Below are 5,857 nucleotides of genomic sequence, written 5' to 3'. Positions count from 1 at the left end.
GATGCCGTCCTGGGTCCTGGCCCTCCGAGGCCGCAAGAGGCCAGGCTCAGAGGCAGCAGAGCTCTGCGGCTGGGCTGGGGACGAGCCCTGGGGGGACACGTCTGATGGAGGACGAGATTCAGTCCTGTACGGGGTCAGCGTGGGCGGCACACAGGAGTGAGTCAGGAGCAAACCGGGGACAGGGGCCAGCGCTTGGCCTGCAGCAGGAAGGCGGTCAGGGTGAGCGTGGCCAGCAGGCAGGGGGCCCAGGGTGGGGCTCTGGGGTGGGTTGGAACAAGTGGGAGCCATGGCAGGTTCTATCCTGATCGCAGGCTCTGAGCCACTGAGGAGCCACCGGGCCCGGGCCACGGGACCTCGGTGCCAGCAGCAGAAGGCCGGGCCTTGGCCTTGGTTCTAGCCGGGCCTGGAGCCACCCATCCCAGAATTAGGTCACATCCTGAGGCCAGAGCTTACTCCTCAGGGCACAGGCTGCCAGGTAGGAAGTGAGACTCCACCACAGTGGACCCCCAGGGCGGCGGGGACCACTGGTGACAACAGCTGCGGGTTCAGGTTTCAGCTGACCGTGACCTCCGCGGGACCCCTGCCAACAGCAGAGTCCTTCCCTGGCCCGCTGTCGAGGAAAGCCAGAGAGTGCTCTCCTGGCCCGCGGCCAGCTGGACTGGGCCCCGACAAGGACGCTGGCACTGCCCGGAGGCCAGCCTTCCGGGCCCAGGGAGGACAGCGCACAGGCCGGGGGCCAGGAGAGCTCACCAGGCAGAACGGTGACCTCCTGAGGTCCCTTCCCCCTGGGGTCCTCGTGGGTCCCTCATCTGTGAAACCGGGTGACCACCACGGTTTGCTACTTGTCTGAGAAAACCGAGTTCCCCCGTCGTTATTCAGTTGGTCAGGGCACTTGTCCCCTTCCTGGGTTCACACTGGTCCCTGCCCTCGGGGGAGAACAGGCACACGTCACCTGGGACACAGGAGGCGTTCAGCACACAGGTTGTCAAGGGACCAAGCGACTGGAAGGTGGCGCAGGCGAAAGACTTGGGCGATTGCAAAATGCAAATAATCCAGGGGACAGTCCGAGGCCCTCACGTCACCTGACGTGGCCCAGCCTGCGTGGCAAAGGATGCCCAGGGGCCCCGGGGACAAGGACTTCCCACTGGGGAGGTGGCAGGCGTGATGACACGTCTTTCTACCTTGGAAAATCCACCGGGCAGTCCAGTGGAGACACTTGCCGAAAGACCGCGGAGGCCAGGGTCAGGTGCACTCATCCCCGACCCGTCGGCCACCAGGGTTCGTTGCTGTTTGAAAAAGGATCTCGAGGGTCACAGCAACCGGAGCCAAAGGACACGTGGGAACTGGCTGCCCAGGCCGGGCTGAGACTGCAGAACGGAGGGACCTCCGACCCTCGACGGCAGGGAACAGAAATGTGGATTAAATGGGGACACGTATGAGTCTCCAGGAGGACACATACGAGTCCCCACATGTGACGATGCCAGTGTCTTATCAGCACACAGAGCGCCGGCCCTGGGGACAGCAGGGCAGGGCCGTGGAGGTTTGTGGAAGAGAAACTGCTCAGGAGTCGCTGAGAGAATGTAGAACGAGCATGAACGAGGGTGGGGGTGGCAGTGGCAGGCACGGGCCCCAGCACACAGTAGGACCACCCCAACATCAGCGATGGCAATAATAGTAATGGTGAAATAGTGGCCCAAGGGTCTGTCCTGCTCCGGAGGTGACAATGATGAGCACTTCGGCCTTGCCTGGGAATTCCGGCCCTGTGACTCCGGGAATCAATGACACTGGGTGACGACGTGCCTTTCTGTTGGGTGTTGTGGCACCTCCTGTCGGCTCCGTGGGAACCTGGCTTTCCCGGGTGCTGGTTCCACTTTGTCTCACAGCTCCAGCTGGGAGCCTCGGTCATCTGCCTGACCTCTCTTGCACGTCCAGGGGCTTGAAGTGGCCAGGGACTGACGTGGGCAGAGGCACAAGTGGCCCTTCACAGGGTGCCCACAGTCGTGCTCAGGAGGTGGCTTCTTTATTCACTGGGAACAATCAGAAGTGACTGAGCAGCCGCTCACTGGTCCTGGGCCGAGGAGGAGCAGCAGCTGAGCGTCCTCGGTGGCTCGGTCCAGGTCCAGGGCACCGTGCTGGGGACAGGTGGGAGCTCGCAGCGGCTGCTTCTGTGATGTTCTCAGGGTTGCTCCTCCTGGGGGTTCAGAAGGCCGCTCTGCAAGCCACGCTCAAGGTCAGGCCTGTGACATCAACATTGGGCCACCCAAAGCTGCCCACCAAACACCATCGTCTGGGGAGGGCCTCTGCCCCGGGTCCGGTATTTTTCCACTGTCCGGTCCTTGCCTGGGACCCCCCACCCTCTCCCTCCCACCTCTCCCCCCATCCCCCTCCCCCCTCCCCTGCGTGGCCTCTGACACCTGCCGGGTGCTCAGCTGGCAGAACAATATTTTCCCAAACACAATCTCCACGCAATCCAGGGCAAAGCCGGTGGGGGTGGTGACCTTGGGACAATTTGCAGGGAGTGGAGCAGAGGGCATGTGAGGTCTCCAGTGTCGTGTGAGCACAGATGGTGCCACCCAGGTTCTGCAGGGGCTGTCATCACACTGTCCCCTCCAATGAGGAGGGGGACCAGTGGGGACCAGTGTCCTGGTGTTCTGAGTGGGAGGGGGAGGGAGGGGCAGGGGGTCTGAGGCCCTGGCTTGGGCACGGCTCTGGCCGCCGCTCCCTTCCCCAGGGGCAAAGCCAGGGCTCCGTCTTCCTGTGTCCCGTGAGGACACCGTCAGCCCCGGAGACGCCCCGGCATGGAGAGGAGGGCACTGGGCAGGGAGCTCTGGGCCTGGACAGAGTGGAAGCCCAGGACAGCTGGCCTCCCTGGGGGTCACTAGAGCCTCCCCTCAGGCTGTCACCACCAGGCCCACCCTCAAGCTGTCACTTGTCCGGGGTCACTTAGACACCAAAGGCTCCCGTTCCTGGGCATTGGAGACGGAGCTCGGAGACTGAGCGGGCAGATGGGGCCACCTGGTCAACGGCCTCCCTCCCCGCGGCCCTCCGGGGGCCTTCCCAGCCAGGCTGTCACCGCCAGTCACCCCACCTTCCCACACAGCTACTGGCCTTCTTTCCCTCAGTTCCCACATTGGCTCGTCACCTGGTCTCTGTGTCTGAGCTCCGGAGGGCGCAGACAAGCCGCCCAGGCCAGGGTGCCCAGCGCTCGGGGTGGGGCGCCCTGCCCACTCCAGGCCCCACATCCGCAAGCTCGCTGTCTCGGGGAGAAGAGCGCCATCTGCCATCACGAGCTTTCTCAGTGACAACAAGGCTCCGTGTGTCTTGCTTCTTGGTTGGTTCAGAACTTAGGGGACAGGAGAGATTTTAATGGGGTCCCCTCAAAAACACCAAGACTGACACCGTGGTAGCACTGTCAAAGAATATTCCTGTTCAGAACTTTCTGGACCCTCGGTTATTATTAGCCCTACTTCACCAAAAAAGAATTAAGATGCAGGCTGTGAGGGGACCGGCCCAGGGTCAGGGTCCTGGCTGCTTCCTCTTGCTGAGTTTGAGTCCCTGTCACAACGCAGTTCTACTGTTTACGGCAATCAATCGAGACGTGGTGGCACCGATGGGGGAGAGACACCAAGACCAGCCCTGCTTATGGGGTGGTGGCTATAAACAGCGGCACAGGGAATTTCCTCATGACACTTCATACAAGGACCCATCAACCCCTCCCCAAACCAGACCTGGAAACCTGGCGGACTCCCCAGCTCTGCGGTTTAACTGTCGGCGCTGCACCCAGCGTTTCCTGGTTGGACGATGTACTATGGCTGTGCAAGACGGCAGCGATGGGGACAGCTGGACGGCAGGAGGTCACAAGAACCCTGTGTCCTAATCTGCATCTTCCTGCCAGTGTTTATTTCAAAGTGAAATGTTCAGGAAACTCAGCTACCACCCATAGATAGGTATCGACTTTAATTCTGAGAAAGCAAATGGATCTCGGCTCCCCGCCAGTCACAATCCATGGACAGGCTTCTCTGGATCCCAGGGCCCAGTGCTGGGGATCCGGGAGCCCCCTGGAGAAGAGAGCTGGGATCGACTAGTGATGTCTGCCGTGGACTCCAGGAATGGCATAGGGTGGGGAGCGTGGGGCAGCCACATGCCATCTGTGCCCTCGATTCTTGGCAGCTCGGCATGAGCCACAGCCCGGAGAAGAGGAAAACAGCCACCTGAAGGAGGGAGGGGGAAGGAGAAGAGCAGAAGAGGGCGGCCCCCACCAGGCACTCCCAGCGAGGTCAAGTGGAAGAACAGGAAATGTGAACCCGTGGCTTCTCACGCTGGGGGATGGATTGGCAGCCAGCGGGAGCGAGATGGAAAATGTTCTGTTTATCACCTGGAGTGGGGGTTTCACCAGCATGAACATGTTTAAAGAATTATTGACTTGTATTTGAAGATCTGTGCATTTTAGTACCTATACATTAGAACTTGATGATTTTTTTGTTTTTTTTAAGAGGGAGACAGGGAAGACTCAGCAAAGAAAACCAGTTCCGTTAATGAAGTGTGACCCCGAACTCCTGATTCTGGAGCTCCTGATCCTATCTGGGAGGGACTTCCTCTTGGAGGGTGGGGGCAGGAGTCCCGGAGATTGGGGCTGCTGGGGGTGAAGTCCCAGCTCTGCCCTCGGGCAACTGGTGGCATCTTGCTGCTTCACTTTTCTCAGCTGTGAAAAGAAGGTAGCAGTGGCCCCTCCCTCGTAGGACTTGGGAGAGTTGAGTGGTTAACTCTGCGAAGAGCTCAGAAGGGACACAGCACCTGCTCAGTAGATGGCAGGCACTCTTACGTGGGTGGTGACCCTTTATGGTTCTCTCTTTGAGTCCCCTGGCTGACAGCTGTCTCCCCTGACCGCTCTGGTGCCCACGTGAACACTCTCCTCCTGTGGCACAGCTGGACTCACAGGACACTGCAGGACACGCAGCTCTCCAGGACACAGGGAGACGGACGGCACTCTCTGGCTGCCCCGGGGTAGATTCTGAACCCCGCAGAGCGAGCCCTGTCCCTGGCCTCGTCCTCCACTGCCCTCGGGGACTCCTGCATGCCCGCTCCCGGGCTCTGTCGCAGGCGCAGGGCGGACCTCCAGGTGGACCATGCCGTCTCTACCCACCCGCCATCTCCCCTGTCCTCGCCTTCCACCTCCGTCCCTTCCTCCAGGGTCCTGCTCTGGGACCACAGGTTTGCCCAGGCCAGTGTCCTCAGGAGAGGCCCCTCCCCACCCTACTGTGGCGACTTAGCCCCCAGCCAGGGCCTCGCAGAGAGTGGCACAGGGTGGGGGGCTGTGCAGAGAGTAGTGGCACGGGGTGGGGGCTGTGCAGAGAGTGGCACAGGGTGGGGGCTGTGCAGAGAGTGGCACGGGGTGGGGGCTGTGCAGAGAGTGGCACAGGGTGGGGGGCTGTGCAGAGAGTAGTGGCACGGGGTGGGGGGCTGTGCAGAGAGTGGCACGGGGTGGGGGCTGTGCAGAGAGTGGCACGGGGTGGGGGCAACTTGGGGACGCTCACAGAGCCCTCCCCATGGAAGGAGCCACGGAAGTGGGTGGCCTAGGGCCAGCGGGGGCTCAGAGAGGCTGCAGACTCCAGGCTAAGACAGGGCCAGGTGCTGTCCTGCTGCCCTGCTGCCTCTGGCTGCCTGGGCTCAACAGCCCCAGAGGTGTCCCGAGAGTCGTCCACTGGGAAGCTCCCGTCCACGCCGGCTTTGGGAGAACCAAGAAACAGGAAAGGCAGTGTGCAGGCTTGGGGCAGCCAGGGCTTGAATGGGGGAAATGTGTTCTTCATTCCATCTGTCCATCTGTCCATCCATCCATCCAATAACTTTCTGTGCCCTT

Source organism: Ictidomys tridecemlineatus, chromosome 4, assembly GCF_052094955.1.
Source record: "Ictidomys tridecemlineatus isolate mIctTri1 chromosome 4, mIctTri1.hap1, whole genome shotgun sequence".
Lineage (NCBI taxonomy): Eukaryota > Metazoa > Chordata > Mammalia > Rodentia > Sciuridae > Ictidomys > Ictidomys tridecemlineatus.
The sequence above is the reverse complement of the archived record's forward strand: the minus strand, read 5'-3'. Positions refer to the sequence as shown.